Source organism: Carettochelys insculpta, chromosome 10 (genome assembly GCF_033958435.1).
Source record: "Carettochelys insculpta isolate YL-2023 chromosome 10, ASM3395843v1, whole genome shotgun sequence".
NCBI classification, from domain to species: Eukaryota; Metazoa; Chordata; order Testudines; family Carettochelyidae; genus Carettochelys; species Carettochelys insculpta.
This window is the reverse complement of record NC_134146.1, coordinates 21,704,243-21,720,020: the sequence shown is the minus strand read 5'-3', so window position 1 is coordinate 21,720,020 and position 15,778 is coordinate 21,704,243. Positions and strand designations below refer to the sequence as shown.

At 40.0% G+C, this 15,778-nt stretch overlaps 1 protein-coding gene across 2 annotated transcripts in view; it reads left to right on the top strand.

The window, feature by feature from the left end:
- TFDP2 (transcription factor Dp-2) overlaps nucleotides 1-15,778 on the top strand; it is a 116,987-nt gene that overhangs the window by 30,447 nt on the left and 70,762 nt on the right. Inside the window, exon 1 of one of the 2 annotated variants that reach the window (XM_075004291.1) lies at nucleotides 7,633-7,688. The exons of the other annotated variant lie outside the window; for it this stretch is intronic. The gene's annotated coding sequence lies outside the window, so the exon portion shown is untranslated. Of the gene's footprint in view, nucleotides 1-7,632; nucleotides 7,689-15,778 lie in introns of those variants that run through there. 2 annotated transcript variants of the gene reach the window in all.

Genomic DNA, 15,778 nt, shown 5'->3' with positions numbered 1-15,778 from the left:
TCTCATTGATGCAAGATTCTTATTACAAATTCTAGAGAATACAAAGATGCTCCAAACTGGCATTCAGAATTACTCTGTGAAGGGGGCTTTGTCAGTTTTAGTACTACATACATTAAAAACTACTCAACCGTTAAACAGCAGAGAAGCTTTGACTTCTAAATTATTTCTTACTGCTTTCTCTGAAGTGGTTGCATAATATAATTGTCCGCCACAATAAAAATAGTCAGTTTAACTCTTGGATTATATGGTCATTCATGAGTGTGCTCATTTTAACTTAGTCATGTTCCTGCATTGTACTGAAAACCTATATATACTTTTCCTTCACTCTTTAAGGGAACTGTATTTGAAAAAACAGAAGTGTTTTGTGCCCTCAGAGAGAGAGAGAGGATTTGGGATACGGGAAATAACTGTCATCTTATTCATCATTGGAGAAAACTCATTTGCTTTCCTTCTTAAAAAAAAAATCTACTTGTGCAATATGTACATTACACACCCAAGAACATTTAATTCCAAAATTAAGAACACACCGATTAGGAAGTGTCTGAATTAAGGTCATCTGTGCAGTGTTAATTTAGCCTAGTTTTATAATAGTCTTTAATTACATGAATACGTGCTAATTTTTTTATGTGCAACCTCAGCCTCATTCAGTGCACAGCTCTCTCTGGTTCTCACTATAATAATGTCTTTGCTTAAGACATTAATTTTATCCTCACAAAATCCAATGAAATGAGTGGACGTTCGTTATTTTCCAGATGTGTAGCTGAGGCAAAGAGAGACTAAGGTCAAATATGTTAATTAATTTGGCCCTGTATACTTATTCATAAGTGGCTGCTTTGGTTAAATGTTGTCGACTTTCTCTCTTAGTTTGATGAGTACAATATAGGGCTGCCTAATTTTTTTTTTTTCCCCCCTCTGTTTGCTATAGTGATGGAGCCGTTAACCATAAATGAGAAGGAGCCCCTTGATAAAGGCTATCAAAAGAATTTCTGCATGAAACTAAATAATGCTTTGTAAGCTGATGTTTTCTGTTTGTTTGCAAGATCCAGAAGCCTTGTTTAAATATACAAAAATTGGTTTTGGCTGGGTCTACACTTAACTTGAATATCGACAGCTGCTATGCAATTTTAGGTATGCCAATTGCATACCAAAAACTGGTTTTGCAGCCATTAATATTCATCCCTATCCTCACTGCAGAATGCTTGTGGGAGCACTCTTCCTGTCAGCATTCCTTAATCCCTGCAGTTCACAAGGAGTTCTGGGGTAAACATTGACCCCGGAACACGCCGTTTTGCACACAGTCACCCTGGAAGATTGAACCTAAGTGTTCAGTCTTCCACAGCAAGTGTAGATTCAGCCTCTGTAATTTGAGCAGATGTCAGACTTCAAAATAAGCTATATTAAATCTGACGTTTTAGGAGTTAATATTCCCCTAGGTTACAACAAATTGTTGTCAGCCACATTACTTTAAATGGGCAAAAGAATCTTTAAAATATTTATGCCTAAATAATGTGGGGAAAATAAACCTCATTTGAAGGCAATTGATCTGCAGAATGAAAAGTGTACAGTGTTCATTTTATATTTACAAATATCTCCGCTAAAATGGTAAAAGAAATAGTATTTTTCAATTTACCTCATAAATGGAATCTCTTTATTATGAAAGTACAGTTGAAAATTTCAGATTTTTTGTTACATAACTGCACTCAAACAAAAAATGTAAAACGTTTTAGTGCCTGCAATTCCGCTCAGTCCTACTTCTTGTTTAGCCAATTGCTCATACACGTTGAACCTCCTTCATCCGGCACCGTTGGGATCTAACCAGTGCTAGATGAGAGAATTTGCCGGATGACAGGAGGTCAATATTTTCTAGCACATTACTACGCCTTCTGCACTTTTGCCATAAGATTGGTTTTGTTTTTAAACAGCTTTGCTGTGTGTGTCCAGAAGGTTAACAAATCCAGGATGTAGAAGATTACAGGGGTTGTGGGTAAAGAGAAGAAACTCAGCTCTCTTCCATTTAACTTCAGGTGCTCCAACTCAAGGGCATATGTAAAGAACTGGGGCAGGATAACATGAGGAGAAGGGTAATCACAACACTAAATAATTTAGGACATGTGGATTAAAATCCAATAACTTGAAATTTAGCAATAGCTAGTGCCCCTTGTGCTGCTTCTGTCATAGAGGGCTCAGCAAAAGGTGGCTCCATTTAATACTAGCCTCACTCTTTGTGTCTTTCCCTGCTCTTTGTGTTTCCGAAATGTAGCACTGCCTGCAGGACATGGCAAAGGCATGGGTGATGATGACGACAAGGTCTGATGGAAACTGAGATAGTTTGATAAATACACTGTAATCTTTGTCACTAGCTCTCTCCAGTGGCCTCATACACTTTGAATGCGAGCAATGACAATTCCTCTAGTATTTCATGTGAGAACTCTCTGGCCTGAAGAACAATTAATCATAACCATCCTTTGTTAGGGTAATTAGATGTCTCATTTTTAAAGAGACAAGCTCATGTTTAAGTCCTGCAGGTGTCCTGACCTTTTCTTTAAAAATGGGCAGATTCTTCCATGTTTTCTCTCTCCTCCATCAATACTGGCAGGTCCTGCTGCTGGTTGGATCCCTGCTTGCTAGGAGCCACCCACCAAGAGAGAGCGGGGGTGGATTTAGGTACTGATGGTGGGGTAGATGTTGAAGCCTGTTGTAGCACAAAGCTGCAGTGTGAGGGGCTGGATGCTATGTTGGTCAATGAGATAAATGAGTCTGAGATGTAGCAGCCAATCATGCTCCACCTCCTCTTTTGAAATTTCATGTCCACCTATGGGTGCCCCCCCCACATTTCTCATCCCCGTTTTAGCATAATGTCCTCATCCTTCCTTTTTCCTCTTGCATTCTAAAGTCACTTGTATTTGATCCTGGATATTTCTCACACTCAGTTGCAGCTGTGGTGGTTGCCACTGTGGTTGCACTTCTATGTACTCCTCTCCTACTGCACTGCTTCCACAAATGTATATAACAAGGGCAGGTACACTCAAACCTACATCTTCCCAGGAAGACACAGGGATTCTCCATAAATTTCCTCTTTTGTTTAGGTCTGTCACTTCAGACAATGAATTGCCCTTTCGGTCAAGTACTTGTCAGACTTACTTTTTGCTAAGGGAGGATTGGTGCTGGTACTTGCTGCATAAGCAGCCCATTTAGTGAGTGGGTGAAATTACTGCTCATGCTTGATAGGCTGCAAACTTCAGTTTGCTGCTGCTTCATGTATTGCAACAAAGTCTGTCAAGCTGCAGCCACAACTTGTTGGTCTGCAGTCTGTGTTTGTTACGGTAAAGCTGTGGCCTGCGTTTGCTCTTGTTGCTGCAATTATTTTTTTCAATCATCCATTTCAGGATGTTTTTGTGTTCCCTCTGTGCAGAGCATGCCTTCAAAACCCATTTCTCACACCAGATATGTATACCCTGTGACCCAAGCCATCAAAGGTATTTAGGTTCCTAGTTTCCATAGAAATCCATGAAAGACGTGAGCCTAAATACCTTTTGAGGATCCAGACTTCAATCCAGAAGTTTTATTGTTCAGATTTATCCTCTTCCTTGGGTGTGGCTTTATAAGTAAAACAAACTTTAATCTAAACTTTTTCCCTTTGCTTGGGCATTTCTACAAGTTAGTCTCTCCCAAAACCCAATCAGCCTGACCTTAAGGTTTGGGTAGGTGTGGATCATTAACTCACTGAGACAGAGTTTCTGTGCAGAGTTCAAGCATTTACTGTCATGGGGGATCAGCAGATTTCAGCCACCATACTATAATTTTATAAACAAAATTTATTTAATATTAAAAATACATGTTTATATTTTGAACAACTGTTCATTTTTGGCTGGGGAGAAGGTTGATTAGGTAATGGGACCAAAGAAAGGGTGGGAAGAGGAAAGGAAAGGGGAGGCAGAGAAAGCATAATTGTTAGAGGCAAGGAAATATAGCATTGTGAGGTAATGAAAAGATGTGATTTATGGTGGGCGTGCAAGTTAAACCAAGTACCAATCAATGTGAAAAAGTCAGTAAAAAGGTTAAGATGAGATCACAGGTTGATAAGTTTTCAGTTGACTAAAATGAGAGGCAAGACTAGGATATGGTCAGAGAACCTGGCCCTTTTCTCTCTGCTTCTTGGTTTGGCTGGTCTTCAGCTAATTGATTGTTTTATTTGTTTAGGTACCAACATGATGTATATTGACAATACATAAGTCAGTTAGCTACTATTTTTATTTTTAGCTCTTAAATATCCAGATACACTGAATGCCATGTTGTGCTAAAACACTCATTGTAAAACTTAAAATTAGTATTTAACATAACAGGACTTCAAAGGTCATTCCCTGTACGATTAATAGGGAAGTTCAACCCCCATTTTACAGGAATTGTTTCAGACATACTGTAGTACTCACATTAAAAAGGTTATCTTTGCAACAACTGAGTTGAAAATGTAATCTGTTTTTAAAATGAAATCTTAAATTCCTCATGGCCTGACAGGGACACCAGAACTGGTTGTAAAAAAAAAAAAAAAAAAAAAAAGTTAAAAAGCCTTCCCTAGTTCTTAATATATTTTTCCGTATATACAAGATTCGTTCCCAACAGGGATGAGTAAACAATTATTGGTTTTGTAAATCAATACAAACATTCTTTTAATAGTGTCAGTTTAATCATCCTGTTATAAATGTGGCAATAACATTTTGTGATGAATATCTTGGTTAAATAGTAGTTAAAAGAAGAGAGAAATTCACCCATAAATTATTGAGCTTGATGTAGGAATTTAATTGGGTGAAAGCTATCATCTGTTGTTTAGAAACTCAGACTAGGTGAGAGAATCTCTTATCATAAAATCCATTAATCTATAAAATACACTATTGTAAATTCTAAAAAAGGCATCGCTGAAGACTTGGGGTGAGATTTTTGTGTAAATATTTTTCTTTGCAATTGGTGGTATTTCCCATGACCCTCTTCTGTTTCTAATAATATTTCATCTTCTATAGAAGGTACACTTGATTTTCAGAGCAAGCCTAGCTTCTATTGACTGAAGTTACAGGTCCTCAGACCTTCTAAAGTTCAGTTCCTACATATTTTATATACTTACCTAGCTTCTAATTACTTTCCATTCTTTTCTGCATTTTAACATGGTTTTGGTATTCTGCCTTTCCACACTGTGCTCCAACTGGCTCCTTGGCAATATTCCTTCCAATGTTTCCATCAATGTACAGAATAAATCTTATATGCATTAAAGGCATGTGTGAATGTGCGCCATCTGTAGAAGCACATGCTGCTGGCTGTATGTACTTGGGGGTGCTCTGTTAATCTGCCAGTTGCTGTTTGTCTCTCTCCTGGGGGACCACAGAAGGAGCGTTACTGTGTCTCAGACCCTCCAGCATCTTCTAAATGCATTAGGAGCTTTTTTTTACTAAGGCTAGGATTCACCAGTGAACTACAATTGGGACACACTGGAGAAAATGGCCAAAGACAGAAGTGGAGTACCTTTGTTACTGCCCTACACACCAGTGAGCACAATAGGCTTTAACCAACTAACTAGGATTCACTAATGTACTTAGGCACCTGTCTCCTGTTAAAATCACAGGCAAATCGATGGTAGTTAGGTGCCTAAATACCTTGGTGAATCCCATTCCTGGTTATCTAGAGGGGCACCATAGAAGCATTCATAGTTCTGTCAGTTTTTCTACAGTCTTACAATCAACTCAGAGATATTTTCATATCTGTGAAGTTGGGGGTGAGTAAACATGAACTTGACTAGTCAAACGTTGAACTCTGCGGATGATTTCTTAAAATACTTTTGTCCCAGACAATTGCTTTCCAGCTGGAAGAGATGTGTCGCTGAGATAATTTTCATTGTCTGTTCTATTTACTTTGGTTTCTAGTAGTTGCTATGCTTCTGTCAGGCAACTAGTAGTGCACATCAACTTCAGTCATGCCTATTGAAAGAGGGTGATGTTCTTCTGTAATTTTCTCATCCTTGCCTGGAATAAACATCTTCAAGATGTTCCTGTATATCAGGAACTGACCGGTCCATCACCCAGGAGAGACATTTAAAGGCACCTCAACTTTTAGACATTATTTTAAAGGCAATAGGTATAACTTTAAGCTAAAACAGCTACAGGTTTTTATGGTTTCGTTTGCTTTTTATTTGGGCATGTCGAAAATGACCTTTCAAACTGGGTATCCTACTTATGGGAATATAAAAGGTATATTCCAAAACTGGAATTGATAGCAGGGAAGATATAGTTGTAACAGTAAGCACAGAAATGAGTGAACTCGGCAAAACTGTGTTTTGAGTGCAGTGGTAGTTAGAAGCATAGTTGCAGTGGTCTGTCTGTGCACTTCCTATTGCAGGCTAGGGACCATAAATTATAAGGACTGCAGGGCAAGGACCATAGTTGCCTCTATGGTTTCACCCACACACAGTCTCATTCAGCTGCTGAGGCCAGCATATGTGGTGTTCGTCACAGGATTAGGGCCTTTTTACAGGATACTGGACTTTATACAGTATAGTTCTGATTCTATCTGTGGTCAATGGGTCCTAATGCTATAAATAAAAATAGTATTTCTAGGCTATTCTTCACTGGTGTTAGAGATGGACCTGCTGGTCAAAGCATCAAACATGTGAGACCAGAGGTTAATAGGTACAGCTCTATAAATAAGAAAGCTGAGTAGTTATTCAAAGTTTAGAATTTGTGCAGAGCTGAGCAATGAAATCCAAATTTTGCAAATGTACATACGAGTAATTTTACTGAGTAGACAGGACTGTTTATTTGGGTAAAAGTTCTGATGTTGCAGGAGACTGTAGAAGTTAGAGAGTAGAATGTGAGCTCAGGGTATGGGACTGGCAAAATCAGATGCTGATGATAGGAATACCTCTGAAGACAAACATATGAGCGGATGCCAAATATAATAATGCTAGTATAACCAAAGACAATCTGACCCTGAGCTGACCACCAGCTGGACTGTTGAACTTCGTGTGCAGGGACATGACTAGGCAGATTTTAATAAAGGAACCCCAACATCTGCAAAGATGCGCTGGGATAAAGAAAGGGGGGCAGAGTGCTTTTATAATCTGGCCCTCAGTTTTCTTTTTTTATTTTTCAGTCTCTTGTGGTACTTTTGTTCTGGTTTCAAGAAATGTTAAGGCTTCCTGCTCTGAGCATGTAGCACATTTCTGATGCAGCCTGGAACCAAAACAACATTTCAGCTTCTATAACTTGCATATACAGGCTTCACTGTTTTAGATTTTTATGCTATAGATTGTAATGCTATGGCTGTTTGTTTAAATGGGGTCAAACAGTAAATAAATTAGAAAACACATTAATATGAGTAAAAACTATTTTTAAATCTCTAAATGTAAGCTTGCACTTTACATACCTGGAGGGTATGATAGTATACTGCTCATTCTGCAGATGAGCGTATGTATGGTCTTTAAAAATAGCTTTATTGCAGTTAAAAGTGTTCATCTTTATCATGTATAGTTACTGTAGAACATCTAGATTCAGCATCTTTTTTGGAATTCTAGCAAAGTACTTGAAGTAGGTTTGTTCTGAGTTTGATTGCTCATGTCTGGCACAGTCTCAAGTTTCCTCTGAATGGTAACAAAGACTGTAGAGTGTTGTTGGTACTGCTGTGAGAGGCATGCTTCCTTAGTCCAGGTAAGGGAGATCGTTTTGTTTCTGTCTACTGTATGAGTATTTTGCAGAAAGTATTTGACATTTTGAAACAGCTGCTGTTCTAAATTAATAAAGAATTCCTGGCATGTTAAATGTAAGACATTCTTGAAAGTTGCAAGCAGGAGAACTACAGTGTGTTGGGGGTGGGGAGAAGGGTGAAGAATTAGCCTAGTTTGTCATTTACATGCTGTCTAAACAGATTAAATTTTGGAATTATCTGAACTCTTGTTTCCTTAGCTCAGTTGTCAGAAGTATTATTAGCCAATTAAAGCTTTGAGTGTGGAATATTGAAAGTGGCCTTATGACCTTAAAACTAGCCATAATGGTTATACCTATTTTAAACTGGTAAAATGAACTTTGCCCTCTATGCTTATACTTTGTCAGTTATTTCTTTCAAAAACATGCAAAAGGAGAATCTTATTCTGTACTGATCCTTAGAAATATATTTTAAAAGTAGATTAAGATCTATGCATTAATATGTGGCATTTCACTGTAATAATTTTTATCTCGTACAATTCTCATGAAGTATTTGTGCTTTGAAAATGTCAGCTGTATTCTAATGAAGCCAGGGTATTGTTTGCTCATAAAGGGGCCAGTGCATTCCATTGCTTTATGGTTTATTATGAGGCACAGTGTGAGAGTGTGGGTGGCACCATTTGGTGTCTGCTTGCTGGAGTAGTAACTGCAATTATGCTGCGGGGGGGGGGGGGGGCGGTTTGGATTGGCAAGAAAATATAATAAATGAGATCTCTCCTAGACCTGAACAATGTAAGCAAAGGCTTACTATTGTATGTTCTCAGGAAATGGAGTGAGTATACTTGAGAGAGCCAAAATGAGGGTATATACTTAAGTAGCCTGAAGTATATGCACTGCAGAAAAAAAACACAGCAGTGCTCATGTTATCAATAGCAAAACTACTAACTCTAATTTAGAGATGAATCTAATACTTTAGCCTTATCAAATACAAAATTTGTAATGTGATCACAATTATAACAAGAATACTAATTAAATGCATAGAAGTAATCAGTAAGATGCAGTTTAAAAAAAAGTCACAACAAACCTTTGAGCTGGGAAACTCCTGTTGAGGGTTTGATTCAGGAAAAAAGAAACAGATGTCTCTCCTATTACAATTGAGGTAGTTTCATTCAAAGTTCACAGTAGCTAGTGAGAGCTAGGAGGTAATAAATCTGGCTTAACCAGCTCAGGTCTTAAGAGAACTTGTGGGAATGAAATTATTTGATGCTTTACATCTAATACAGCTCTGTAATACTTTTCAATATTGTAGCATAATTTCTGTAGCTCCTTTTAAAATGTTTTATTTTTGTAGAAACCAAAAGCATGAAGAAACATCACATACCCTTATTGCAAAATAACTTACTAAACATGAAGTATTTCACAACTTTTAGAGCAGTTTTAATTTTGCCAGTTTAAAGCTCTCTGTAAACTACAACTTTTACTGTTTACAAGGATTTAATTATTTAGTCAATATAAAACATAACAAAAAATTGCCCAAGTTGAATATTCATCCCTATGTTTTAAATGCTGTTAAATCTAAATCCAAATTAGCAGCATTTTTCTAATATCTTTCCCTGTTAAACAGTTGATATCTTATTGATCCCATTGGGTGATGTGTACTTCATTTCAGAAGCAGCTTGCTTCAAATGAGCAATGACTGATTCTATTTATTCCCAAATTGTTGGTGTTTCAGACTGTTTTAACTAAGTTTCAGATATGACAGAATTTAAATAGAAAAAATAATTGAAATATTTGTAGCTTTGTTTCTTATAAAAACAGTAACATTATAGTGATCAGTGTTGTGTATTAGGATGCAATGTACAGACTAAATCTTTTTTTTTTTAAAAGTCCAGAAGCGCCCTAAAGACTAGCAATCTTAGTATGGCACAAGTTTTCATGAGGTGCAACTTCCTGCATCAGATGCATGAAGTGAAAGAAAGAAACAGACAGGGTTGCATTTGGTGAAGTGAGTTACAACTCTCAAAAGCTTATGCTGTAATAAAATTTAGTCTTCAAGGTGCTACTGGAGGCCTTGTTTTTGCTGAAGCAGACTAACCCAGCAACCTCAGAACATTTGAAGTGCTCGTCTTATGGGATGTATTGGTCTGAAACCTAAGTTCAGGTTGAAGCTCCAAAATCCAGGATTCTTTCATCTGGCAACATCTGTGGTCCAGTAGGACAATGGATCTTCCAGGACCCGAGAGTCCCAGTGCTGGGAGAAAAAGGAGAGTCAAGCTAGACCAACAGCTTAAGCCCAGGGCAGGGCAGCCACAGGTGGACTGGAGGCAAGGGGGTGCCAGCAGTGGCCAGGGGCTGGGAAGCTGACAGCCCAGGATGGGGAGCAGCACCTTACAACACTCGTGACCAGGGCTGGGTGGGAAGCTGTGGCCCAGGAAAACCACAGCCAGGGAAGGGGCGGCTAGGGCTGAGAGCTGGAAGCCCTGGCCAGGTCCAGGACATGGCAGCTGATGGGTAAGCTGCAGCTGGGGAGACTGCAGGGGAGTTATTAATGAATAATAGGAGTAAAACTTAAACCTAGATATAAATCATTTAAATTTAGATTCTTATCTATGTAGGTAAAAAGAAGCACATCTTTCACCTGCAACGTAAAGGCATAGGTCTCAGTGCATTCCTGAAGGCATTTTAACCCACCTCTTGGGATAACTTGGAATAAAGCTCTGTCTGAGGAAATTTCAAGTGATATGAAATACCACAGCCTGTCAGTTTCTCAGTGGTGAGAGTTGTAAAACAATCCCCCTAGTGCTCTGCTCTCGAGGCTGCTGTCCGGTGAACAGAATGTAGTTCAAAATCTGTGTCCTAGCTGCCTGAGAGAGTTCTCTCATGACCTTGACCTCTCACTGTAGCTTTGTTCCACTGGACCCAGTGTGGTGGACTTAAACTTTTGCAGAGCTAGACCTAGAATATGAAACATTCATACAAGAGATGAGAATGGGTTTTGGCCTTTCCAAACAAACTCACTACTGCAACTTGGAGTGCACAGACAGAATCTACAACTAATCCAGATAATTATCCTATAGGGTGAGAAGGAAGAATGGTGTTCTGCTTCTATTTTTAAATATTTACAAGGTGATTGGCTAATATAGGAGTCATGGTCTGGGCTGACACTGAGGGAGTAGAAGGCCATATTTGTGAATTATAAAGACATAGCTATGCAAGAAGGGCACAAAATATCTTGAGGGTATGTGTATGATTAGTTTCTGCTGCATTTCATTTGCCATCAAAAGGGATTTGTAGAGGGACTGAGGGTAGATAAAAGTCTGCATCAGTGTAACTACAACCTCATATATATATATATATATATATATGTACACGTACATTTACCAGGGTTAAATGGTGTTCTCTTTTTGAGCAGGGTTTGTATTTTATAAATGTGCAAGACACACTAAAGGTTGTGGTTATCAGATGTCTGGACTGACTTTTTGGTAAAAAACAGATGTTCTAAAATTTAGCCCAACTATAAACATTTTTTTGAACTATGTAAATATAGCAGTACAAAGAGGTGGCAGAGTTTTTCATTAAGGCGTTTATGAGATCAAATGAAAAATGTATCCTAAAACATGGCAACACATTATTAGTAGAGCTGGTTAGAAATTATCCGACACAATTTAACCAGAAAATGCCAATTCACATACAAAATGTTTGGTCAGAACTACCTTTTTTTTAAATAAAAATAGCAAGTTTCCATTGGAATCATGATGACATCACAGGGTGGACACGTTTTCAGCCGTAGGAGCCCCAGCTGGAGTCATGTCTCTGAGGGCTGGTAGGTTCAATCAGCTCTGTTAGGCAACCTCTCAGACACAGCAGAGACCTAGCCAGCCCCAAGATTATAGCTGAAGCTTTTGGAAGTGGGTAGGCTCCTTACTCTTTATCAGACACCAAGCCAGCCTCAGCCACCAATGTTCCTGTTGAACCTGGGGCTTTCTAGAGGGTATCTGGGCTCTTTGCATGTAAGCCCTGGAGATGGGGGAGTCTGAGGATTCTAGGGTACCAGTTCTGTTGGGATCTTTGCTTCAAAGCAGGAAACTTTAGATTAGAGGCCTGAGTGTTCTACTCAGGCTCCAGGGCAGCTCTGCCATGCTGGGAGATTGAAAGCTCTAGTTCTAGCTAGGGCTTCACTCCCAACTTAATAGCAGAGGGAGCTGGGAAATCCTGCTGGACTATACATAAGTACCCAGTCTACCTGGAGATGTTGCCCTGGAGCCATGGACCTTGGAGCCCCAGCAATGCCTGTGTGAAAATAAGTCATATCATTCACTGACTAGTCTGGCATCAGTTTCACATTTACTATCAGACACAACGCAGTTGGTTGTTTCCAAGATAAAAATCTTCAGTTCACTGAGAATTTTAAATAAATTCTGGTCTTGTTCTGATAAGGAAGAAACAACTGAAAATACCCCTGAAAAGTTTTGGCTTCATGTATTCATTAATCATTTTTGTTGGTGAATTCAAGCTTAAAACCAAGTGATGTTAAAACTTTTCAGATTTGCAAAACCAACACTTTTAGTAAGCTGAAGATGAGTTTGTGAAATCCTTGCACTCCTCAATTACATTTATCTGTAAGTAACATGATTTTTTAACACCACATCTGATTAAGACCAAGTTTTCAGTGTGTGTTCTAAGTGCCAGTGGCCAGAACATTATTGATTTGTGGGGAGCAAATGGAAACTGAGGGAACTTCTCCAAATTTTTGGAGAATAGCCACAGCTTCCTGCACCTCCTGCAGTTTTCTGTAGATCAAACAACTGGCACCCATTGACGCATTTCAGCATTAATTAATGGTAGTCCATCGATCCGATGATGGCAAATCTGTGCAGATAATCTGTTATTGGTTTCAGGGTGTGCCCTCTGGTGACTGTATAAGCCAATTCTAGAGGTGCACTTTTTGCTGCAGATGGTGCATGGGAAGTTTGCAATCTGGGGGTTGTGCATTGCTGATGCTCTGTGACGTTGTTTGCGTGCCTCTTGTAGACGCCAGAAACGGTCTTCCTCAAAGGCAATGCAGGTATTTCTGACTGTTACACGCCACTGTGTTCTGACACTGGCGGCGTCCTCAAGGTCCCTAGGTTTGATACCGCTGTACTGCAGATTGGTTTGATGGTATCCTTGTAGTGTTTCCGTGGACGACCTATACACCGGATGCCCTGGGAGAGTTCACCGTACAGAAGTTGGTGAGGGATTCTGTTGGCATCCATGCGGCTGACATGACCGTTCCAACGTAGTTGTGACTTCATAATCATCATTTTGATGCTTGTCATTTGGGCTCTCTCAAGGACCTCAAGATTGGGCACTTTGTCTTGCCAGCGGATCTGTATGATGTTAGAGGCAGTGCATGTGGAATGCTTTGAGCTGCTTGATGTGACGCCTATGTAGTGTCCATGTTTCAACACCCCAACTCAACAGTACTCAGCCTCCCCGTACAGTTAACATGTTGACGCCCTGAATGACTTATCTCCCAGACTAACATAACAGTGGTGAAGGGGGAGAAGTGGCCAAGTGGGAATGCAAGACAGCCTCTGCCATGGAGGTGGAATAGTGAGCCTAGCATTGTAGGAGGACGAAATAGGACATACAGAACACCTGGCATGGGACAGTGGGATACCCTGGTATTTTGTGAATAGGAATGCACGTAGAGTCCCTCCCATGGTAGGAAGATTGAGAAATCCTGTCATGGCATTGAGGAACACAGAGACCCTGGAACTGGGGAAGAATTGGAAACACTGAAAAGAAGAAATGTGGCACATAGAGCTGTTGGCAAGGAAGGAGTGTAGGGAACACTGGCACAGGGCAGAGAGAATGGGAGTGAGACATGAATGGGGTCCTTTCTCAGATCTCAGAGTGGCACCTCATGCAGAAGGTCAACCTCTGGGTCCCCGGATTGCAGCAGGCTGCAGCACTCATTCCTCTCTTGGTCTCTCTAGTATATTGCAAGGGCACCAACTCTGACTCTATACCTTCATGGAAATGGAGCCCCTTAACCCATGTGTGTTAAGCTCCCAGGCCTATTGCAGGACTCATGGTGATTCCCAAGATACCCCTGGAGCTTAAAAGAATGTTGTCCCACTGTCCACCAGGAATGGACTCCTTCTTGTTCATAATTTAGTTTTCTCAGAAAACCATGTGTCAAGTGTAGCATACAATGCACAGGAGACGCTTTTTCCTAGGGTGGATTGATTTAAATCACAATTAAAATGAACAAGAGAAAATAAATGATTTAAATCAAGTTACCCATGGACGTTTCTTCATATTTCTTAAACAATGGTGCTTATCTGATCACTAAAACATGTTCATTTACAGCTCTACGGCATTTTACATCATCTAGGAGGGTATACTTTGTGTAATTTTTTTAGATAACTTGATTTTTATTACTCTAGGAAATGAGACAGAATACTCATTACCTGTGTCAAGCTGCAGATGAAGCAACAGTACATTAGGAATGTTAAGGACTAAATCATGCACACAAACAATGGCACATAATTATATTCTATTCAACTAAGTTTTAAATGTTACGTGTTTCACGTTTTCAGTTGCAGGCTGATGGCTGTCCTTCAACTTGCAAAAAAAAAAATCTGACAGGTCATCACAGCACTTAAATGTACTGTGTCCTTAAAGCTTCTATAACAAGCTTTCCTTTTCCCCACTCCCACTGTCATTTTGATTCATAGACTGAAACAAAAGTACAAGTTTTCCTGCTTTTGCACCTTCGTCAGTTTCTTACCTTTGAGTGAATGATACCAAACAATGAAAATATCTTTTCTCTGTCTGTGAAAGAAATTACTGCTGTGAACAGTTGGCTTAGTGACTGAAAGAACTCTGTTTCAAGGTGCCTGGCTAACGATTTCCACCAGTTCAGGCAAGTGATTTTGTTCACAACATCAGTAAACATGTACTGGTTAGATTGTTTTGCTATGGACATGACATTTATTATGGGCTTGTCTACATTCGCCCCCACCTTTGAAGGGGGCAGGGCAATAGGTTACTAATGAAGTGCTGCAGTGAATATGCACCATTTAATTAGGCCAATTCTCCCCCCAGGAACTTTGAAGTGCCAGCATACGTGTAGCCACGGGCACTTAGAAGTGCCTGCAGTGGAGAATTGGCCTAATATTCACTGCAGCACTTCATTAGTAATCTCTCATCACCCTGCTTACCATGCCTCCTTCAAAGCTGGGGGCAAGTGTAGACAAGTCCTATGACTAGCATAACTGCGGGATGATTTTGAGATGGCCATGCAATGGCAGCAGCATCTCATTCAAAAGTTTGGCAACCACCTTTATATGTAATGGGGCAAGGCTAGCCTTGCTCCTGGGCTCCAGGCTTCTGTTTAGTCCGTTAACCCCACAGCCTGGATACTGTCACCGTTCTTGAGATGGTTGTGGGGGGAGATGGTGGTGTGGGGGGAACTCAGGCCCCACCCACTCATTCCAGGTTCTAGCCCAGGGACCATATGTGGCTCCAAGTGGTGGGGAAGGGTTCCCCTCGTCATGAACACTGCAGCTCTTCCCCGGGCCACTTCTCCAGACGATTGCCCCACTGTACCTCCTCCAGGTAGTGGCAGCAGCATGTTCCCCCTCCTGGATTGGCTCCTCCTTTGTGATCAGTCTGCTTGGCCTTACACCAAATCACAGGGCCTCCTGGGCACTTTTACGAGAATAGGTCAGTTCTTAATAAATTGTTCAAAACAATCAACCATAGAACAACCTGAGGGAGAATTAGTTTGGATCCTCCAGATCTCTTCAGTAAAGCTGAAACAAAAGGTTTGTTACAGAAGTATTTTGCAACTTCAACCTTTTCTTTTATTCCTAGGGAAGTCATATTGAAGTTTTTGGCTAAAAGATGCACCAAAAATAAAATTCTGGATAATTATATTGGCATCAGTAATCCCCTGCCTTCAGGAAAAGATACGGTTCATGGCTCTCAACCAATGTTCTCTCCAACTTCTCCATCTGTGTGCAGAATAAACGTTCTGTATGCCCAGGCATGTGTGGATGTGCACCATCAATAGAAACATGCTGCTGGCTGTAAGTGCTCTGCTA